Source organism: Bombyx mandarina, chromosome 04 (genome assembly GCF_030267445.1).
Source record: "Bombyx mandarina strain Sakado chromosome 04, ASM3026744v2".
Classification (NCBI taxonomy): Eukaryota; Metazoa; Arthropoda; class Insecta; order Lepidoptera; family Bombycidae; genus Bombyx; species Bombyx mandarina.
In genome coordinates, this window is record NC_143211.1 from 1,863,126 (window position 1) to 1,886,096 (window position 22,971).

Sequence of the window (22,971 nt, forward strand, 5' to 3'; positions counted from 1 at the left end):
AACATTGAGCAGCCCAAACAATCGCCGACATACATAAAAGCCTTTTGAATATTCAAACGCAATGCTTTTGTTGTTCCACGACCCTAACGAGTACAAACTATGCGTGTAAACTATTTTTAACATGGCCACACCGAGTTTTATCTGCTCCCGCTCTTATGTCCGCGTTATCTTGGCCAGTGCATTAGTCTTCGATAATACAACGATAAAAACATATCGACCGGCGCCACGCTCGATTCAGATCGTACTCGCTCGATTTAAAAAAAAAATCGATTTCTCCCCGATAAAGATGTTATGGCTTGTTGTCGTAGTTAAGTGACTTAATTGTGGATTCCTGTATTATGTATTTACTTGGACCAATAAATTTTGTCGGTCAAATGTTTAAAACATTTTATGTTCGCCGGTAAATGTATTGAAATGATAAAGAATGTAAGGTTCGTCTTTTGAGCTCTCAATACATGTTATTAATTTAAATAAGTAATTAAAAACTGAGCCGGTGATATGTTCACAATGATTTATTATGATGTATATAAATCGATTGATTTGTTTCATTTATGTTCAGTGAGATACATCACGGAACAGATCACTGCGGGTGAGTTAGCAACACTGTTCCGACAAAATGACGGTCTAATTTCGCTCCAAAATTAATAACCCGCATCCTACGTCGTTTTTCATCAACCTCATTTTGGTAGGTTAATTATTTATCGTGTTTCCCTCTAAAAACCTCGTTTAGAGTGCTTTCATAAAGCCGACGCGCGTTTAAAGACTGAAAATTTTGTCTATTCTGCGGAATAGTGCGATAAACGGGCATGCTAATGACGTCATCACGCCCGCCGTTCCGCCCGCGCCCGGTCTGCGTCAAACGTTTTGTTTGTCATGTGTTGGACCTTGATAACGTGGAAAGGGTTCGACGATTAATCGCATCAGCTTTTGTCGTCCAACAAAAAGTACTGCGTTTACGTGAAGAATCGTGACGTGTAATTACGTAGGTACGTGTCTTCTGGCGATTTAAAAAAAAAAAAAACGAAAAAGGAACCAAAACAAGGGTAGGTAAGGCCTATGATTTACAAGCCGGCCAACATACAAAAACAATGGTTATTCCGCATTCATAAAATAAAAATATAGTAATAAGAGGGCAATGGCGAAGGCCGGACGTCGAGAGCTGAATACAATCCCCGGCTCGCTCGCACAGTGGCCCGAAAGCGATCCAGATCTGGCTATCGGGATCTCAGTTTGTTCTCACATCATTACCCGCGCCGACGGCTACAAATTTACATCCAACACAATGGCTATCCACCATCGAGACATCATTAAGGTGATGCCGATAGCGCCAGTCATTGTCCGATGTAAACGACGTATATCACCATCGACCCACATTCAAATATCGCCCTTAAAAAAACGCTAACAAAAATTATATTTGATTGAATTGGAATGGTTTATACGTAAGAAAAATCGTTTGGGTGTAATGACAGAACGTCATAAAAGTTTCATAAGGGTAAGCGATTATGTGCGCAAAAGCAGAAGCATTTAGAGTTGATTTTGAATTTATTACATTTGGTTATGAGGCTTCGGGGAGTGTTTAGGAAAAGATCTGTTTAAACTGGAGCCTCCGGCTATCGCGACCACACAATACAACTTATGAAATGGGTGATCGGGGAAAAATTGGTATTAACTTTGGGATATGTGGAACAAATATTGATTTTGTGACAAAGACATGTATGTCTTCTTAGTAGCCGTGACGTAGACACGATGATTGTTATTTTTAGTGTTTTCAGAATTTTACGAAGCTTAGATACGATTTAAAGACTTTAATTTCGTTGTAAGCCTATATATTATTATGTCTCTTCATCATTAAGAGCCTATTTTAGCCTAACATTATGCATCTCCCATGCACACCACGTGACCCTATCCTGGGTCTCTCGACACCATCTAAAGATATCAATTAATACAGTCAATAAACAATATGTCGATTAATTGGCGTCAAAAACAGTAGGTGTGGTTGGCGGATTTCATATTTTAATCGAAACTATAATATGGAGTAATCGGTTATTTGGTTCTTGTAATTGGTTATTGTTTACTTTTAAAACGAAAGCTATTTACTCTTTATCTGCCAACAAAGTTTCCGGAGAAGATAAAATTTGAAACAAAACGATAACAGATAGAGCTAATTGATTTTTGTACGCATATGAACTTGCACGAAAGAGTATCCCTTATAAAATATGGCGGAACATAAAAAGGAATTCTTTAAAGCAGCAAAAAGCCTGCTTACGATCAAGAATTATAGACTTATAGAAGATTTCTCTCAACGAATTCCTGTACATCAATTTGGTTCAAAAAAAGAAAAGAACGGAGGTTATTGGTTAAGAAATCCTGATAATTTACGGATTCAGAATATGCTTTAGGAATATTCCTTGATACAGTCGGTGCAATTGATAACGCCTTGTGGCCTCTGCGACTTTTTATTTAAAGCCGAGAGGTTATCACAAGAAAATTGATACTCTGATTTACGATTATTTCAAGGAACGACCATATTGGAATTAAGTCAGCTTTGGTCTTAAAGGCTTTAGCACTGGGATGGCTGCCGCAATTATCTCTCGGCGTATTGGTGGAACATGACGCTTATTGACTCGTATTACCTTCTTCTGGGGTGTTCCATAATGGGTTACGATGATGACGGTCTTTTATTATTAGAGACAATATCTATAGCCTTCTGGAAAACTCCAGAATTTATTGAAGAAAAAATATATCGTAAGTGCTATTATATCAGTGTGCTTAGTGCGAGCTTTTTAACGTTTTAGATAGCGTAAAAGTTAACTAAAATTGGTGTGGTTTTTTTTATTGCCCTTGTAGGCAGACGAGCATACGGCCCACCTGATGGTGAGTGGTTACCGTCGCCCATGGACTTCAGCAATGTCAGGGGCAGAGCCAAGCCGCTGCCTACCGCTTAATACTCTCCACAAGCCTCGTTTGAAGAAGGACATGTCATAGCGCTCGGGAAACACCGTGGAGGGGAGCTCATTCCATAACCGGATGGTACGTGGCAAAAAAGATCTTTGGAAACGCACTGTGGATGACCGCAGTTGCTCCAGGTAAATGGATGAACTCTACTCCGGTGGCGGGCGGTGCGATGGTAAAAACGAGATGCTGGTATCATCTCGAACAATTCCTCAGAGTTGGAGTTGGAACGTTTGCATACAAATTTGAGTTAACTTTTACGCTATCGACAACGTTAAGCTCTCACTAATCACACAGGATCGTCGCTGCTGTATCTGATGTCATCGAGTGCGCTGCTGCGTTTTTGCATACAATAGTCGCGGGTCGTTACGTCTCGATTGATGTCCGGTCGGCGACGTGTAGGTACGTGACGTGCGAGCGATCGTATCGCGGGATCGAACCCACCCTAATTTGTTTCGTGCATAAAGTGCTTTATACGTCACCTGTACGTCAAGCAAGAAGATCTATCGAATTCGTAATGTGAATGTATCGAGTCTTCGATACGAAAACGGATCATTACATTAGATTTTACTGGTGGTAGGACCTCTTGCACTGGTGGTAGGACCTCTTGTGAGTCCGCATGGGTAGGTACCAACCGCCCCGCCTATTCTGCCGTGAAGCAGTAATGCGTTTCGGTTTGAAGGGTGGGGCAGCCATTGTAACTATACTTGAGACCTTAGAACTTATATCTCAGTGGTTGGTGCATTTACGTTGTAAATGTCTATGGGTTCCAGTAACCACTTAACACCAGGTGGGCTGTAAGCTCGTCCACCAATCTAAACAATAAAAAAAAAAGACGGTAGTACTCGATAGCGAGCCTTCGAGATTTAAGCTACCGTATGTCGAAACAATTTTCGTGCTATCGATTATGAGTATAAGTATCGAGTTTCGAGAACTGGACGATTCGATTGCGAAAAGAAAGTATGTAAACTCATTCGTGCTGTTGAAATTAATTCTTTTTACGGACGGTAGGGGCGCTGTTTAAATCCTATAGTTTTTTTCTAGACAGCGATACGAATAATTTTTCGATTGAGTATTTACGGCTAGACGCATTCCGCGGTTTCCGTGGTTAGTGGCGTTACAATTCTAATTCTGAAGTGTGGTTATTAGTTGAAGTGTCATCTTTTATTAATTTAAATCATTTCAGTCTATTGTTCCATATAAGAAAGACATAATAAGTTAGTGTTTCTAATAATATTCGTTTGGAGAATAGTTCATTTATGCTGTCACGTTCTCGTCTGTGTTAAAATTGCGATTCATAAAAAACGTGTATGTATTTTTCGCGACATAACTCTCCGGCCCATAAATCATATAGTCTCTGCTAAAAAAATATGCATAAACTTTCGTAACTAATAAATTATATTTAAATTATTTTAAAAAGAAAATAAGTGTATGTAAATTGCAATATCGTAATCATATCATAGTGATCAACATAATTAATTAGACGGGTGTCATTATATGATCTTATCTTAAACAAGTCACGATCGTATATTAAAATTAACTACTATCAAAGTATTCTGAAAACCATTTAGTACTGTTAAGAATGTTCACGAGTGCTCACAGTGATACAGCAAATTTCACGTTCGCTTGTTCGCAAAAAAAGGACTACTAATAAACTATGACGTGAATCCGTAGATGGAACAATAACTCCTTACGAATAAGAGATAAGCAAAACATGGCTACCGCACTAAAACAGCAGAGATAAAAACACGAGATCCAATCTGTAAACAATGGTACGTGTATCCACGCTCTCATTAGCCTCGTCGAGCACGGGCCTCGGGAAATTGTGCAATTCCACGGGAATCGACCGAATCGACCGAGCGATTTGTAATCGATTGATTGTGCTCGGGATGGCGCATCACTATTTATTTTTAATCTGTGAGTAATGGCCGAATGAGTCATGTTGTTTTGTTTTGCATATTACAATCATACTTTTTATCGTCTGCATAATATTTCATATGATCCAAGTATACATACAAAGATTCATAGTCAATATTAAGGATTAAATGTTTAAAATCTTGATAACACTATCGTGATTTTTATTTAAATTAGTTTAATTTAAATTTCAATTGATGTGGAAAAACCAAGAATTAATAAAATTGGACACAGACATTAACCAACATCTACAATATTTAAATTGTATTTTAAGCATTCATAAACAAACAAACGGTCAGATTACGGTCAAATGTAATAATTAATGTTATTATGCACATTCAAATAGAATTGGACATTAATTATTCAACTTTTCGCTGAATTAAAGATGTATATGGTTACTTATAGACGTTAAATTGATAAAAATGACAAATTTAAAAGTATCTCTTGATTTATGGTCACTTTTTGTTAAAAGTTAGTTTAAACCGTCGCCGCTTAAAGGATTTTTTTCCTACCTATGCTGATAGCTTCGAGAGGTTATTTCAGCTTCTCCTTGACGTGTAGGTGAGCTCGCAGGGCTCAAACCGGAGTGTTGCTAACAATGACTTTAGCAAGAGCAGTGCTTCGCAGAATCTACCACCGGATTGGAAACGCGACCCACTGAGAAGATCCGACGAGAAACTCAGTGGGCTGTGTCTGTGTTAATTTACTCGTCGAACCCTTCATCGCAAGCGACGGGTTCGGTGAAGACGGTGACCAGTGCTTGAGGTACCTAAAAGCACCGTTAATGGATCGGGAGGATCCGTAATGACGTGCTTATTGCGACGTCGACTGCTTACCAATCGGTTCACAGGATCGGGTATGCGCGAAGGATAAGACATCAGTTGCTTGTATCAAGCGAACCGACTATGCCAGAGTTCTAATTCAGCATCAATTAATAGATTTTTCCGACTACTTATGATTTCCACGTTGAATTAACAACAACAAACTTACTTATAGATTAATTTAATTGTGTAATTAAACGTAATGTAACAAATCCGCACCGGTAGAGAGTTACTGCAATTCCTGCCTAATACTGCCGTGAAGGTTGGTGCAGCTGTTACAGATTTCGACCCAATATCTCAAGGTGACAGCATTTATGTTGTACTAACTGTGTTAGTAAGTTACTCCTTATTGCATCAGCTATCTGCCAGTAAAAGTCTCGCCAACATTGGTCCAGCCGTTCCAGAGCCGTGAAGCAGTAATGCGTTTCGGTTTGAAGGGTGGGGCAGCCGTTGTAACTATACTTGAGACCTTGGAACTTATATCTCAAAGTGGTTGGTGCATTTACGTTGTAGATGTCTATGGACTCCAGTAACCACTTAACACCAGGTGGTTTGTGAGCTCGTCCACCCATCTAAACATTAAAAAAAAAAGGAAAAATCGGGATGTTTTTGTTGTCCAATGTTTTCACTGTAAACAATACGATTCTTATCGTAATCAATACAAAAATACCGATTTATCCGCAATTTATGTATCATAATCGTTATATAATTATAAGATCGTTCTCACAGATATTTCGCAGATGAATTCACTAATTTTGTATCGATAAATAACGTCTGGATAAGATAAGAATGAGTGTGTGATAGTTGCGCAATCCACGGTCGGGTCATAAGTTATCTATTCTGTTTATAAATTGACGTTTAGCACAAACTTAAGTCGACGACTGTCGGACGGAAAGTAAGAACGCCACTTAGTCGGTGAATCACGCAGCTGTTATGTGACCGAAGTACTTCGTGTGGTATCAAAACACCATGGACGTCGGACCTGTTGATTGGCCGTTCCGAAGGCCATACGCCGTTGGTTGATTTTCATGATATTCGTAGGATTTTACGACCAATAACAGATACGGCGACTCATCCAAAACGAAACTCGATAGTCCACGTAATAATTTCCGGTGTGAATTGATTAATAACATTCTGCCGGATTAACATATTGCGTATTTACGGGGCGTAGAACGCGGAGTTTAATTTTTTTTTTTTTTTTTTTCTTAGATGGGTGGTCGAGCTCATAGCCCAACCTGGTGTTAAGTGGTTACTGGAGCCCATAGACGACCACAACGTAAATGCGTCACCCACCTTGAGATATAAGTTCTAAGGTCTCAAGTTACATTTTCATTCTTACGTTTTTTATTTACGAGAATCGAAGGTAGTTACCCCGTCTTATTAGCATACCTCGTGTAGCAATAAGCACGCAATTTTGACAGATTGTATCATTATGCGCGTTCAAAAGCAACCTGTCTTCGGATAGCGCGATCGCCGCCCGCGATACGAGTCCAACGACAATAACTGGACAGCCGCGCGATGTGTGGCCACCCTAACTTTTTTGCACGATTATAGATTGTATTGTGTTATGAATCGATATTTATTTCGCAGTTGTCTTCTTGTGTTCATGTTTTTATACGCGTGCTGTGCGTCTGAGATGTCGATAGTTTTTGCCCGTGATACGTGTGCTATTCGTGTATACTTAACTTAGTGCTTTTCATTTTGTGTGTGTTTAATCGATTCTTGTAACGAATAACGAGGAAATTTCTCGAAACTGCTGCTTGTTTTCTTTACGTCTTCACTAGACTATTAACTACTCCTTGATTGACTACGAAATAAGTTTGATATTAGTATTAGTGTTGTATCTAAATCTTAACATGGGCTGCCCTAAGGCAATTTGATTCAAACACATCGGTGGTTTTTGTTTTGTGTGGAATTTATTGTTTTCATCGTCAACCACAGTCGTTTGACAGGTTTGCTTGAACGAGTTTGATGTGTTTAAACATGTTTTTATTAGTATTTATGTATTTATAATATGTGTGTTATGTGTGACGGAATCTTCGAATCATTTTCACCGATTTTAAAAGGTTCAATTCACTTAAATATTTACTCAGGCCTTAATGGCCGATGACGACACAATAAATTGACAATTTCGTTCGCTAAAAAAATAATTAAATTAATTGTTAGTTCGTTTTGGTATTTAAGCTTGTTTTTCCTTATTTTTTCAACTATATATTATATTTGTAACCTCTATACGATTAATCCTTAAAGAGGTTAATATGTTATTTATATCATTCTTCTATAGATGACATAAATAGAATTTCGATTATTGAAACATTAGAACATTAGACATATATAGAGCATTTTTGCAATATTAAAATATAAAAAGATATAAAAATAGTGGTGAAGCAATAGCTTTAAATGTTGTTTCTCTTTATAAGAGCAACTCAATTGCTATAGTTTTACAAAGCTAAACTGTATTTTTATACAAATAAAATTATACATTATATATTTATTAATTATTATGCTTGATGAAGTCATTGTGCCAATAGTATTTTTATTGCTTATATGGATGTACGAACTCACGTTGCACCCGGTGTTAAGTGGCCACCGGAGTCTATAGACATCAACAAAAAAATACCGACATCCTCCTTGCGTTCTGAGTTTTAAGGTTGTGTCATGTTTTGGCATAATTATTTCCAAAAAAAAAAAAGGTCTCATTCCTGGTTGGTAGAAAAAAAAAGTCAACTAACCGATGGCGCGAAAGAATTTTCCGTTTTAATGTCATTGGATCTTACTTCGGGTAGTTTGTTTAGTGTTTGTGCATCTAAAACGCATTTGTAGTCGTTATGTGTCCACACGGTTCGCTATTATTGAGTTCGGAGACTTTTGTGCTGAGCACACGAGAGCTTACCTGTAAAGAAACAAATCATTGTCAGAGAAAATTTAAACGAAAATAGAACGCTAAGTCTAATATTTACTTTCAAAACTGCAATTTGTAATATACTCGTGACGATTGCGAGGCATTTTTTTTTCTAATCATAATAATAAATGGAACATTTAAAACAATAAAGCTATATAAATAATGATATCGCGTGTTATGCAGCCAAAACTATTTTTCCGTATTTACCATGAGTGCCCCATTTCTGGCGGCTTCCTGTATCGATGATAATATTTAGGTGTATAAAGACTAGGGGGTTTGGTGTAAGTTAGAAGATAGTTTACTGAAAACAATTTTTGACTGTATACATATATGTATGTATATCATCAAATCGCATGTTTCCAATATGAAATAGTCAAACATTCCGTTTTAAATGGTGGTATACTAAAAGTTGTTACGCCTTCGCCCGTAAGAAAAAGTGTCTATGAATTTTCGTAGTGTCATATTATTTTTCTGGAGATAACAAAACAATTCCCCAGGCGAATGAATGGTTTTCCAAGATTAAAAAAAATTGAAATTAAAATAAAATAAAAAATCACGTCATTCCGTTGCTTCTTTTCGCGATGAAGAATAAATAAACACACACATACTTTCACATTTATAACAGTAATAAATGTATGAAAGTATGGATAATTGAGATTTTCACGTCATTTATCAGAATGGGTAGTGATCTACGAATAAATGTAGTGATATTAACGTTGTGTGTTGTGATGTCAATAGAATCCGATAACCACTTTCCACCAAAAAGCTCTTCCAGCATTCCAAGCAATTCTAAAATAATTTGATTTTTATTTGGTATATAGTATATATATTTATATATGTAAGATCCATGATATCTATGATGGATCCATGATAGATAAGTCCTATACTAACACATCCCAGCTTGTGGCCAGGTGAATGAGTCTAATTTGTTAATTTTAATTATTAATAATAATTTTATTTACCTGGTTTTATTAGCCTACCGAAGCCAGTGCACGAAGATTGATTTAAAATAAACTCGCCGCTCTATTTTCGAAGTATTACTGGCTGTTCGACTATCTTGTTAATACGCCCCGCTATCTCTTATGCCTAAAGCCACAGGCGATACAAAAATTCTTTGACTGTCACTTTAACGGGGTTATTCCATGCCTGTCGCAAGGTTGCCCCCGTGTCGCGTGAGGTTCCACACGTTATCGCAGTATCACTCCATCCATATTGCGTATCACGCGATCTTAACATGCGTGACGCAAATATTTTGTATATTCTGTAGGTGTATGATGGATCTCGTGTGTGTTTGTATGTATCGAATCATGCAACTCTGAAATCGGTCTCTTTCTTCTAATGAAGTATCCCTTCCCCAGCTTAATAAGTAAATCATATAATCAAAGAGAAATCACATACGATAATGTGGCCTTAAAAATCAAGAGAATAAACCGTAAAAAGAATGTAAAATACATATTATGTAGACTACATATGCTGCTACGATACAATTATTATAATTTGCGTAATTACTGGTGGTAGGAAGTCTTGTTAGTCTGCAGAGGTATTTTGGTGTATGTATTTTGGTATACATACTTACGCATTTAGTAAAAAGTGATTATTTTATTATTACAAACAGACACTTCAATTTTATTTATTTGTATAGATGTTGATTGCTTTGCTTAATAAGAAGTAGCAAACGTAAACAGCAACATCGCGATAAGCTATTCAATTCTCAAAGGAGTAGTGATAGGTGTTTCTGCGTGCGAAGACCCGAGGTAGACCGTCAACACACCTAGATGGCTATCTTAGACGCCCACAGAACCTTTGTGTTGGCTCGCTATGGCCTGTGAGGATAACGTTGCAGTTGGGACAATGATATATTGCGGAATGCTTGTCAAAAGAATTTGTATTGAAGGGTCCTGGATAATTTGGAAGATGTTTGAAAGAAGGCTTTGAAATGTAAAGTAAACATTAAACTCTGATCACAAGTAAAACTCACTGACGTACTGTAACAAATTGAAGCTACAAAATGAAGATTAGCTCAGATCGTGTGCTAGGATTTCTATTATTGGTCAATGTTCACAAAACACCAGCAGGGTATTAAACAATCACGGAAATCATTGGAATTGCTGAAGAAGGCCCTTAGCAAAAGGAACACAGTGATTAGAGACACTTTGTAGTGCGAGAGCGGGAGAGAGAAATTTCGTTCCTAATTATTCAAAACTAGTGCTTCCGCGCGCACTATGGTAAGGATCCCTAATTTTTTCAAAAAAGATTATAGCCTATGTCACTCGAGAATAGTATAGCTTCCAAAAAGTGAAAGAATTTTCCAAATCGGTTCAGTTGTTTCGGAGCCTATTCAATACAAACAAACAAACATTTCTTCTTTATAATATTAAGTATAGAAGTATAGATTAATATTTATTTCGAAAGGCTATAAAAATCGATTTACGTAAAAATCGATGTGCTTATGTTCCCTATAGACTCCGAAACGGCTGAATCGATTTCGATGTAATTTTAAGGTAATGTTCAAATCCACAAGCCTCGTTTGCAGAAGGACATATCATAGCGCTCGGGAAACACCGTAGAATTCATTACAAAGCCCGATGGTACATGTCAAAAAAGATTTCTGGAAATGCACTGTGGATGAACGCAGTGACTCCAGGTAGTAAGCAATTCCTCAGAGCCAAGTATTTGATATTGTGTCTTTACTAGTTGTCTACTAGAACGATAGTAAAATCTTAATATATATTTTCTAATTCTATCTAACAAAGCTGACTTTACAGTTTTACAAGGCTGATTACGTAATTTTTGAGATCTGCATTTTTATTTAAGACTTTTCAGAAATGAGTTTCAAAATTAATTATCGTTTGTTTCTTTGCAATGTTCATTAAGCATACGAAAATAGTTAAAGCTTTTGAGACAACAACATTGATGCCTTCATAAAACAGAATACAGTTGCTTATAACAACACTCTCGGACTAGTGGCTTTCGATCACAAATTACATTACAAAAAAAAAAACGATACAAACAACTAACAAATAAAAATAAACTAGATAGACTTTTATTTTGAACGCGTTCTTATCGAGAACCATTGAATCAAAGGTTCGTTTATCTCCGAACTAAAAGCTGCGGTATCTAGCGCATCTGGATCTCGGTACGGCTACACGTGTACAGATAATGAACGCACGTAAAGTGTACAGTCCACTGGGCGGGCGGTGGTTGCGTCGATAATAATGCATTATGTTGCGTCCTCATTTAGTGCGTCGCTTGCGGAACAACGGGCGCGTCAGATCAGAGGTGCTAAGGATTTTATTGGAACTAGCTAACAAGACTAACTAATAAGACTTTTTAACAACAGAAACAGAGTGAAATAGCTGTCAACGTCACAAATTATAATTGACAGTAGTAGTAGTAGTAGTTCTATTTTTCCAACTGGAAAGGCAAATGTATCATACCATACGGCATGAAGTGATTTGAAATGAAGTTAATTAATTTGGAACACTAATCAATTGGCATCAAATTTAATGACCTGATATGAGATGAAATATAATCTCAGTAAAATGGTGGTTATTTATTGAGACTTTTCCAGTGGATTTTTTGGAGGATCCCGACTTTCCGCGGCTTTGTTTCATTTTCCCACATTTGTGAACTTTCACAGATATTAAACAGTTAATAAACTACCGTTATTATACCTTTAAACATGAAGAAACACTAAATAGACCAACAATTCATACAAATTCACTCCTCGCTTTCCCGCCAAAAAGTCAGTTATAAGTTGTCAGTTATAAGACAATTGAGACATGAGTTCTAAGTGTCAATTGTATTGTTTAAAGCGTTGTCGCGCCCATCAAAATGATCACATGACTGCTTCGCTGCAGGTATAGGCAGAGTGGTGGTTCATATCCCAGTCAGCTCGTAATACGCCCTGTCACCAAAAAATTTAAATTCGTTTGGTAGAATTCCGGTGATGAACGCGCTCTATAATTTTTCGTATCTCGTTTTCCATGGCTACTCTGAAATATTCCACTTAAATCCCGTTCGACGAAAGATATGCAGCTACACGGGTGTGTAGATACCAGGTGTACGGCAACGAAATTTATAGTGAATCTATCTTCAGTGTATCTTCAGCAGTGAAGTTCTCGCGGCTGATTCGATGATGCATTTACGTATGTAGCATAAGTTTAAAAAAATGTTAGCATTAAAAAAAGTTTATTACCATTTTCTACTCTGTCAAAAGTTTTTTTTTTGTTTTTTTTTTTTGTTTTTTTTATTTCCATCGACGAGGTTGTAGTGTAATTTAGGATTGTTTTTTTTTTCATTTTCAATTCAGCTTTGTGTTAAACGTCAAAAAAAATCCTGAGCGAGCACTAAGTTGCCAATCTAGTATCAGAAAGTTATCGTTGTTTGTGAAATATAGGAAATAAAAGTCACCTTTTAATAAAATAAATAGAGTAAATAAGAGAACTTTATTTGAGCGTCTCTCTCTCTCTTCGATCGGTCCCTCACTGCTGAGGATCGTGACTCCGTCCGATTTTGTCAACCAGCTGTCTCCATCGATCCCGCCCTGCAGCCCGGTGGAGTGCGTCGCTGATAGGTATCCCCAGTTCCTCCGCTATTTGGTCCGACCATCGTTTGGGACATCTACCCCTAGGCCTTTTTCCTCTATTTTACCGGTCACCACAAGGCGTTCCAAATTGCTGGTATCCCTACGTGCAACATGACCAAAATACCGCAATATTCTTTGTAGACAGATTGTGGATAGACGTTGAATCTTTTCTATTTTTAACTGCCTGAGAATAGATATTTGAGCGTACATCATACAAAATACAAGGAAGACGTTCTTATTTTGGCGGGCACTTTTTTGTGCTAAGTAATTGGATTCAAACAGGTTTTGCTTTTTGTCATGAAAAAAAATGCTGAAAGCAATATTTAGGTGTCGATTACTGTAGTAATTAGAGTGTAGCCCTTGAAGAAATAATAAGTCTAGTTTTCTCATGTCCTAGCTAAGGTAAGATGCAATACTTCATATACATAGTCACTAAAAGTCACACCTGCTTTGGAAGACACACATAGTCACATAAATAAATGGGAAGGCAGCGACACAGATTTAAAATTTAAATCACTTAACATATTAACATGAAAATATAAACATTATCACATAAAACTTTTGAATTTATATTACTATTTTCATTATAATTCTATCGTACTGACTGACGGATCGTATCTCGGTAAAATGTTGAATTTTGTGATTTTGATTTGACATTCAACCGGTTGCTTGAGAATGTGCGGCTTTTTTTTTTATCGGAACTTTTTTTGACTGACGAGGCTAATATTGAACTTGATAAAGTTATATTGTTGAACTATTAGACTTAATTTTTAAGATTTAATTAAAAAATGTTACACATTGAGATATGGATAATGAATTTTCGCGTCACACACATCAGCAGAAAATTGCATGGCTCATAAACAGGTATCTTGCGTAGACAATAACAGCAGCAGCTGATCTGTTGAAATTAAAGAATTTGATGGTGATGACCATAGATATTTTGGGAATTCTCCATCTTCCATTCCGAACAAGTAATTTTATTATGACTCAAATAGTTAATTAATTACAGAAATCGTTTAATTTGATGCGCGTGTGATAGTATGCGCACGCTTACTGATTCGTTACTGAGGTCGCCCGGTCGCCGTTCTCGTCGAATCTGTCGCTTACGACAAAAGGTTCGGTGAGTAAAGCAACTCATTGGGTCTCTTGCCGGATCTTCTGAGTAGGTCGTGTTTCCGATCCGGTGGTAGACTCTGCGAATCACTGTTCTTGTTAGGGCTAGTGTTAGCAAGGTCGTCAGGGTAGAGCCCCGTGAGCTCACCTACTCGCTCGGTTACGCTGGCATATAGCTTATAAAGGCTACCAGATCAGGTAGGAAAAAAAACCTGAGGTCTGATGCTTACAACACCGACACTGACATCTCAATTAGAATTCGAATGAACACTTCGCTGCCCACAAAAGTGTTTACGCGGAGGTTACAGTCGTTAAAAATGAACGTCAAAAAAATTTAGGCCGTATTAATAATTAAATCGTTCACGTAATGAAACACGTTATATACGGGCGAGGTCGGGCGCGCCCACTAGTTGTTATCTACGCGGCACAGATAATAAACTGCTTAGTAATATCATTAGCATACTGCTGCGTGGCTGTCACAAAATATGTTTATGTTATACACACAATATACAGAATGTACTTGATGGTGTTTTGGAGTTCTTGCTGAAAACGAAAGTTGAGGTAAACTTTTATTCCTTACTTAATCGCTGGTGCCGAATGCAGGCAGCATTGGAGGAAGCTGGTGCAAAAGCTAGACCAAGGTGTCACGACCCTCAGTAATGAGGAAGCGACGAAGAAGAAGAATCTCTGGTAGCCTAATAGGCTATTTCAGCTGCGCCCAGACGGGTAGGTGAGCTCACGGACCCAACCTGAGAGAATTTGCTAACACTACCCCTAGCAAGAGCAGTGCTTCGTATAATCTACAACCGCATCGGAATCGCGAACCACTAAGAAGATCCGGCGAGAAACTCAGTGCGCTGTGTCTGTGAGTTAGTTCGGACGGTGACCAGTGCTTGAGAGGCCTAAAAGCACCGAGGGTGAATCCAGGGGATCGGACCAGACGTGTTTCGCGTGACGGCGGCTTTGTATTGCCCCATTGCGATCGGATAACTAAGGTAAACATTAGTGATTCCTAGTACAATCACACTAAAAAATACCGATCGAAAATTGAAATTTAAAAAAAGAGCATTTTGACAGACCTGACATTTAATGACGCGCAGAATCTATGGTCTGCAAAAAAAGCGCTAGGGGTATTTTTGTTATTATAATTTTAGCTGCTTTTGTTATTGATGTACAAAATAAGTATTTTTTCTTAATTTGGTGAATTACTATCGTTTTTTTTGTTTCCTTTTGTCTAATAATTTTCGGTCAAATTTTGAATTCACTTTTTAACACCCTGTATTCAGGTTGATGTGACTTTTGTTTATTTCTTTTTTGATTAATAGCGCGAAAATGTTGTTTTAATTAATTTAATGTTTAATGTAAAGATGTTGGATCCGTGTGAAGTAAATGCTTATACATAGGTACGTTGAGTGTTTGACAACTCTCTAAAGTTTCAAGCTATTTATGAAGTTATATTTATATAGTTAAATTAATATTAAATTTGATGCAGATACAAAAAATACCGCACATTTTATTATGTGCTACGTGCGTTATATCAAGTAATAAATGCTAGCGGTCGACCTATTAGCACTGATGGTATCTGCGATGGATTGTTTGGATGCCATCGTATGATGCGACTTGTTTAACGAAACCGTAAAAAAATCGATCATAGACCTAACGAAATTTTCGAAAAAAAAAACCGGTAATTTTTAAGTAATAAAACTGAAACTTTTTTTTTTTACGCAAGCACTATACGAGCTATAGCTTTATTTTATCTGCGATATTTGAACTTGTAGGCCGCTTTCATAGATGCGTTCCTTTAGAACATATCTGTTTAATGTAAGACTCGTATGAGAGTTAATCGGAGTTATCATTTTTCAATTCATTGCGTAGATTACTTTTAACTATGTACTTTTGAGATTCAGTTGTAATTAATCTTTTTTATGATGTTTTACGGTATTTTTCAAGGTAAACTTTGATGTGTGATGAAGCAATCAAATAATATTCATTGTTATAAATAGGCTTAATAATATTACTGATTCGTTATCTATGGCAACGCTTTATGGCACAGGGATAAAAATGTATAGGATTTTTTGGCGGGAACGTCAAAATACATAGATCTTACAAATTACGAACAAAAACGAGTTCACAACCAATTTGGTATTAATTGGCTGTCTACTGAAATGGATATTAAGATGTGTAGCTCACCCTTCAAATATCATTACTGCTTCGCGGCAGAAATAGACAGAACGAACTGTTTCTACATTATCAAGGCCGTAAAGATCATCTGTAAGCAATCCCGTGTGTGACCTACATGTATGTTACGTCAAAATTCAATACGTAAATGAGTACGAAGCAGATACGGCGCGGTACCGGGTAGTAAATTAAGAAGGCAGTGGATAGCGCTATAAATCTGTAGTATCAGCCAATGGGCGATCGCATCTCCCCACCACGCGGCGCAGTGCAGCGGCTCCTAACATAATTCCTGTTCAATGCCCACCGGATATTTACCTTTCGTGTTCGTAGATTAGGAAATTATGACACGGTTAGTTGCCCACTGACTTCGCCGGATCTTCTCAGTGGGTCGCGTTTCCGATCCGGTGGTAGGTACTGCGAAGTACTGCTCTTGCTAGTGCCACTGTTACGAACACTCCCGGCTTGAGCCCCGTGAGCTTACCTACTCGCCCGGTTACGCTGACATAGCCTCCCAAGGCTTAGGTAAGAAAAAAAAGGTTAGTGAGTTATGTACAGTGTCAAACATGTAGAATTTGTTTTATAGCAATAGTTAATTGTTGCGGTCAATGATTGCTCTATCACGGGACGTGTCACTATTTTGCGGCCGGTATAGACGGAGTGGTCTTTTAGAATTGGCGTTGGGGCAAAGCACGACCTTGTCTGTTCGTGACCTAAATGTGTTTCGTGAAGAAAATAATATATTTTTTATTTTTGGCTTAGATCGGTGGATGAGCTAAAGACAGCACAGCCCACCTGGTGCCAAGTGGTTACTGGAGCCCATAGACATTTACTACGCAAATGCGCCACCCACCTTGAGATATAAGTTCTAAGGTCTTAGTATAGTTACAACGGCTGCTCCACCCTTCAAGCCGAAACGCATTACTGCATTACGGCAGAAATAGGCGGGGTGGTGGTACCTACCCGTGCGGACTCACATGAGGTCCTACCAACAGTAATTACGCAAATTATAATTTTGCGGGTTTGTTTTATATTACACGATGTTATTCCTTCACCGTGGAAGCCAATCGTGAACATTATGCTTTAAATTACTTTATAAAACAATTAAGCTTTGAACTCGCTGTCCGATATTAATACTCATCGAAACACTTTTGTTGTGGTTTACAAATACATTTGTATAACAAGCGCTCGATGTAAAACAACCAATGTGGGCGGGCGATCGAGAAATGCACACACAAAAAGAATGTTTGTCTTTGAAGTTCATAGATAAGTATGTAAATAGACTGAGTGTTTTGTTTTTTATTACCAATATTACTAAAAAGTTTATATTTCGCCGGTCGTGTAAAATATGCAGAAAATAATAAACAAAATAAGCCTTGAGTAGCGTTACTGTAATGATCTTCGCCGAAATATCAACAATAGCAGTGCAATTTCCAACTCGAAAATTGTCTAAGATATTTTCTAAGGCTGCGTGAGTGGGTTCAGCAAGCCTTCTTAATTATACTGCAATTAATGCTTTTCATTATGATAAGCTTCAACCTCTTATCTCATACTGCTCGTAGTCAAATTGTATTCATTGGCTCCAGTAAGCCTTCCACGCCAGTTCAACCAATAAAAAAGTAGAGCTGCTTTTTTCCCTACCTAATCTAGTGACCTCGAGGGGTCATACTCGATTCTGACGGATTTTCCAACACTAGCCCTAGCAAGAGCCCTGCTTCGTGCGACGCTACCCACTGAGAAGATCCGGCGAGAAACTCAGTGAGCAGTGTCTGAGGGTTATAGTTGCCGCAAAACTGCGCATACACTACATACACTGTACACACAAAGCATACACCATGCCCTTTACAGGGTTTGGTTTTACACAAACAATAAACTTTATTTTCGCACACTTTGAATACGGAACCTTAATGGAGAACCAAGGAAAACTTCTCTAAACAGAGATAAGTTCTAAAAAATGGATATAATATGTAAATATATTTCGAGGTATTTTAAAATTAAAATCAACAATGAACAGCGCATGCATATTATTTTCATTGCTTAGGTTGTTGGACGAGCTCACGGCCCACCTGGTGTTAGGTGGTAAGACCATAGACATCTAAAACTAAATGCGCCGTCCACCTCGTGACATCAGTTGTAAGGTTTCAGTTTTAACAGTACAACGACTGTCCTACCCTTCAAACCGAAATGCATTACTGCTTCACGGCAAAAATAGGTGAGGTGGACTCACAAGTTGTCTTACCATCAGTTTTGAAGTAAATATACCGGATACTGAGTCTACTGTTTAAGGATAAGCAAATTTTCTCTTGTTTGGAGACAGTTTCAATTGCTACCTTAATACTGGTTTTTAGCGTCCATGTTTAATAGTAAATACTGCATTAGATGCACGAATTCCACCAAATTAATACCGAATAAGCAAAAACAAAACAATTAAGTACCGTTTTTCGACTGATTTATTTTTCTTTTACTTGTTTATTAATTATTCATGAGCTATAACAAAAAAACATGTTTTTTTTTTCAAAATAAATATCAATAAAGAAACTAAAGTGAAAATCTGTTACGCAAACGGAATCTAAGTCTTGAGGCGTCAGTGATTATGGTCTAATTTCGCCCAATTGTCGTACGCCGGTAGTTAATTAAAAAGCTTTCCCATTAAAAACCATTCGTCCCTAAGTGCAGATATAAAATGATGAGATTTTATCTTTGTTTTCGCTACACGTACGTACCTTGGATGTTGAGATAGCCGCCTCTTCGCTTATCCAGTGATAAGATATGTATTTATTTATTGTATTAATTAGCATTTTATGTTTTGTCTACACGTTCACATGTTTACATTTTATAGTTTCGTTTTTAAAGTATATTGTTTTAACGTTAATTCACTGTTTTAAATGTATCAGTGTCGCTTGTTCCGGAATCGGTTCTTGTTTACGTGCGTTTATTACGTGCTTTGTTGATTTTTATAACAAAAGTAATTTATGACTTTATTCTATTTACAAGACCACGATGCGCCGGCTAAGCTTTCACGTAAGCGTTACGTATATCATTAACTGTTCGAGATCTCTATAGCCGCGTAGTCTTTAAGACGAATCTTGCCGGTTTTATACAGAAAAACGCCGCCCTGGCTTCGTCGAGTTCTAGAATTTCACTGATGTTCAGCCGTAGTTCTAGGATCTACAAGAATTTTCCTACTAACCCTACTAATATCTTACGTAATGGTATGTTACAAGCGCCATGTAATTGATATCATCGTTCTAATCTAGTAGAAAGTGTTGTAGCTTAGTCATGAATTCTCTTGAATACCGTTTTAGACAGTTGTTGACATGCGTAACATTTTTTTTATTTTATTGCTTAGATGTGTGGACGACAGCCCACCTGGTGTTAAGTGGTTACTGGAGCCCATAGACATCTACGACGTAAATGCGCCACCCACCTTGAGATATAAGTTCTAAGGTCTCAGTATAGTTACAACGGCTACCCCACCCTTCAAACCGAAACGCATCACTGCTTCACGGCAGAAATAGGCGGGGTGGTGGTACCTACCCGTGCGGACTCACAAGAGGTCCTACCACCAGTAAGAATGTACCAGTAAGTAATGAAGTAGTTAAAGTTAATTAATCTTAGTTAACCAAATCGTGACGTTATGCGGACATATAAAGCTGGGTACTCACCTAGCCGTGTAGCACGTAACGTAACAGATACAGTATCCAGTGAGTACGTAGGCACGAGCCCGCTGCGAGCCGCTCGCGGAAGGAGCGCAGCAAGCTCGCAGTGATCCGCCAAGTGGCGGTATCACTGCGAACACAAAGGCGGCTCGCAGTGTGCTTGTGGCAGCTCGTAGCTAGATACGCTGTGGCCCGTGGACAAGCCGTATCCACTTGCAGGTTGATACAGTATCTGTTACGTTACATGCTACACAGCTAGGTGAGTACCCAGCTTAATAAATTGCCAAATATTTACAGCTTACAGTGAATCTAGGAAGTAAATCAATTTACAGTGCGGTATAGCGGCAGTTTATAGATTGGCGCCCTGCGCAGCGCCGATACCGCCTGCCCAAATCACAGCGGTTTTATTTGTGTGCATCGAATGTTTTGTTTTTATTTCGTTTAATAACGGGATGGGATAATGGGATTGTAATTTCATTTTACAACTTTATCATCGTTCGAATTTTGATGTATTTTGATGTTGCTCTGATATTTTTTTGTCTTGAAGGCTATGTTTTGATTCACATTCATGACACTTCTGGTGCATTTGAAAGAAAATAAATTAAATTGATTATGTCAGCTTTGTTTATGTTCATTTTAACGATTGATTTTGTCGTGTGTGATTTTAATGTGAATAAAGAAATTTTCGGCTATTTTCTAAATTAATTTTAAATACGCTTATGTTATTTTATTAGTATTTTTAATGTAAATACCGATGAGAATTGCGATCTCCATTGCTTTTCAATTTGATACATTTTGCATAACTACCACACAAATGATGCGTAGCAGAATATTGGTGGCTAGGATGTTCGTAGGATGAGAATATCTTTGTTGCTCTCACGATAAGCCATTCACCAGTACAAACACAATTTAACATTACACTTAAGTCTTCTACTATCACGTACAATAACGTATTTTTACCCTGCCTATTTCTGCCGTGAAGCAGTAATGCGTTTCGGATCGAAGGGTGGGGCAGCCGTTGTAACTATAAAAACTGAGAACTCATATCTCAAGGTAGGTGACGGCATTTACGTTGTAAATATCTATGGGCTCCGGCAACTTAACATCAGGTGGGCCGTGAGCTCGTACACCCACATGAGCAATAAAAAAAACAACAAAAACTTGTATTATCTTTTTTTTTTTTTTATTGCCCTTGTAGGTAGACGACGAGCATACGGCCCACCTAATGGTGAGTGGTTACCGTCGCCCATGGACTTCAGCAATGCCAGGGGCAGAGCCAAGCCGCTGCCTACCAGCCAAGCTGCTGCCTACCAGCCAAGCCGCTGCCTATCTTGAATTGCTGTTTGTTAGTCTCGCTAAAACTCGAGAACAGCTGGACCGATTTGGCTAATTTTGGTCATGAATCATTTGTGGAAGTTCAGAGAAGGTTTAAAAGGATAGATAAATATGTAAATGCTCGGAATTAAATAAAAATAACAATTTTGTTTTTCCTTTGATGTGTCCCCCGTCGGACGGATTCGTTTTGTTTGTTTTAAGTTTATTTTATACAAAAGTTTAGGTCTTTTATTTATCGATTGAGGCACTACGAAGTCTGCCGGGTCAGCTAGTTAAGTAATAAAATTAATAACAAAAACATGTCCTCGTTCTATGTCTATTCCAGGGATGTTTAGCTACAGCAGCTTCGGGTATAAAACCGGGGCGACCGGGTGTTCTGGTCTGATAGCGGCGCGTGATGGATGCAGCGCCCCGATAACGTTGCTCTCCGCCCGGCTGTAAGGTAAACATCGCTCAACCACCGCTCCAGTCTTTTAAATGTTCGTAATGTGTACTCGTCCACTGTTGAATGCGGGTAAAACATAAATCCGCTGATTTTTAAAGTTATTTCTGTTCATTATTTAATTTGTACGTCCATAATATTTTGTCTGTTTGGCTGTGATTATATTACGTGATTACAAGTCGTCGCGATTCCGATCCGGTGGTAGATTTACAGGTGGTAGGATTTCTTGGAAGTCCGCACGGGTAGGTACCACCACCCCGCCTATTTCCGCCGTGAAGCAGTAATGCGTTTCGGTTCGAAGGGTGGGGTAGCCGTTGTAACTATGCTGAGACCTTAGAACTTATATCTCGAGGTGGGTGGCGTATTTACGTTGTAGATGTCTATGGGCTCCAGTAACCACTTAACATCAGGTGAGCTATGAGCTTGTCCATCCATCTAAGCAATAAAAAAAAAGATTCTGCGAAGCGCTGCTCTTGTTAGGGCTGGTGTTGTCGGAAGGCTGTCTGTGATCCCTAGAACTTATTGTAACGTGAATTAGAAAGCATTCCGATACCAGTGATTCTGCTTTTTTTATGATTGAATGCAAATGAATAAAATAAATTGATCGTAAAGAAAAAAAATATGTATGTTATATCGTAATGGACAGTGATTGAAAATCATATTATACATAATAGCTTATTCTACTAGAATCGTTCAAAATGGCTACGAACAATGTGTCAGTGCCTAACTGAAGTAAGACGTTCCTATCTCTCCGGTGTTGTGTATTTAAATAAAGATTTTGACGAAGGCACGAATTCAATCTAACCGGTTTTCATTTAAGCCTAAATAATTTCGTAACTGTTTCTGCCTACACACAACTATTTCCAATATGGCGTATCATCAAACATGGCGGACAAGACAAGAATAATCTAAATTGAATAAATTATTTAATGTTATAAATTATAGGAATGTACATAAATTTTAAAGGCTAGAACAATGTTTTTGCCTTCAATCGTGTTAATTTTATTGTATTTTATTAAGGAACGTGTTATGGAAATTATTAAAAAAATATGGCAAAAAAACAATATAAA

At 37.9% G+C, this 22,971-nt stretch overlaps 1 protein-coding gene across 3 annotated transcripts in view; it reads right to left on the bottom strand.

Moving 5' to 3' along the window:
* The window catches only part of ush (Zinc finger protein ush), a 261,526-nt gene that overhangs the window by 21,113 nt on the left and 217,442 nt on the right, over positions 1 to 22,971 (bottom strand). The window contains exon 2 of one of the 3 annotated variants that reach the window (XM_089740197.1): positions 8,420 to 8,580. The exons of the other annotated variants lie outside the window; for them this stretch is intronic. The gene's annotated coding sequence lies outside the window, so the exon portion shown is untranslated. The remainder of the gene's footprint in view (positions 1 to 8,419; positions 8,581 to 22,971) is intronic. 3 annotated transcript variants of the gene reach the window in all.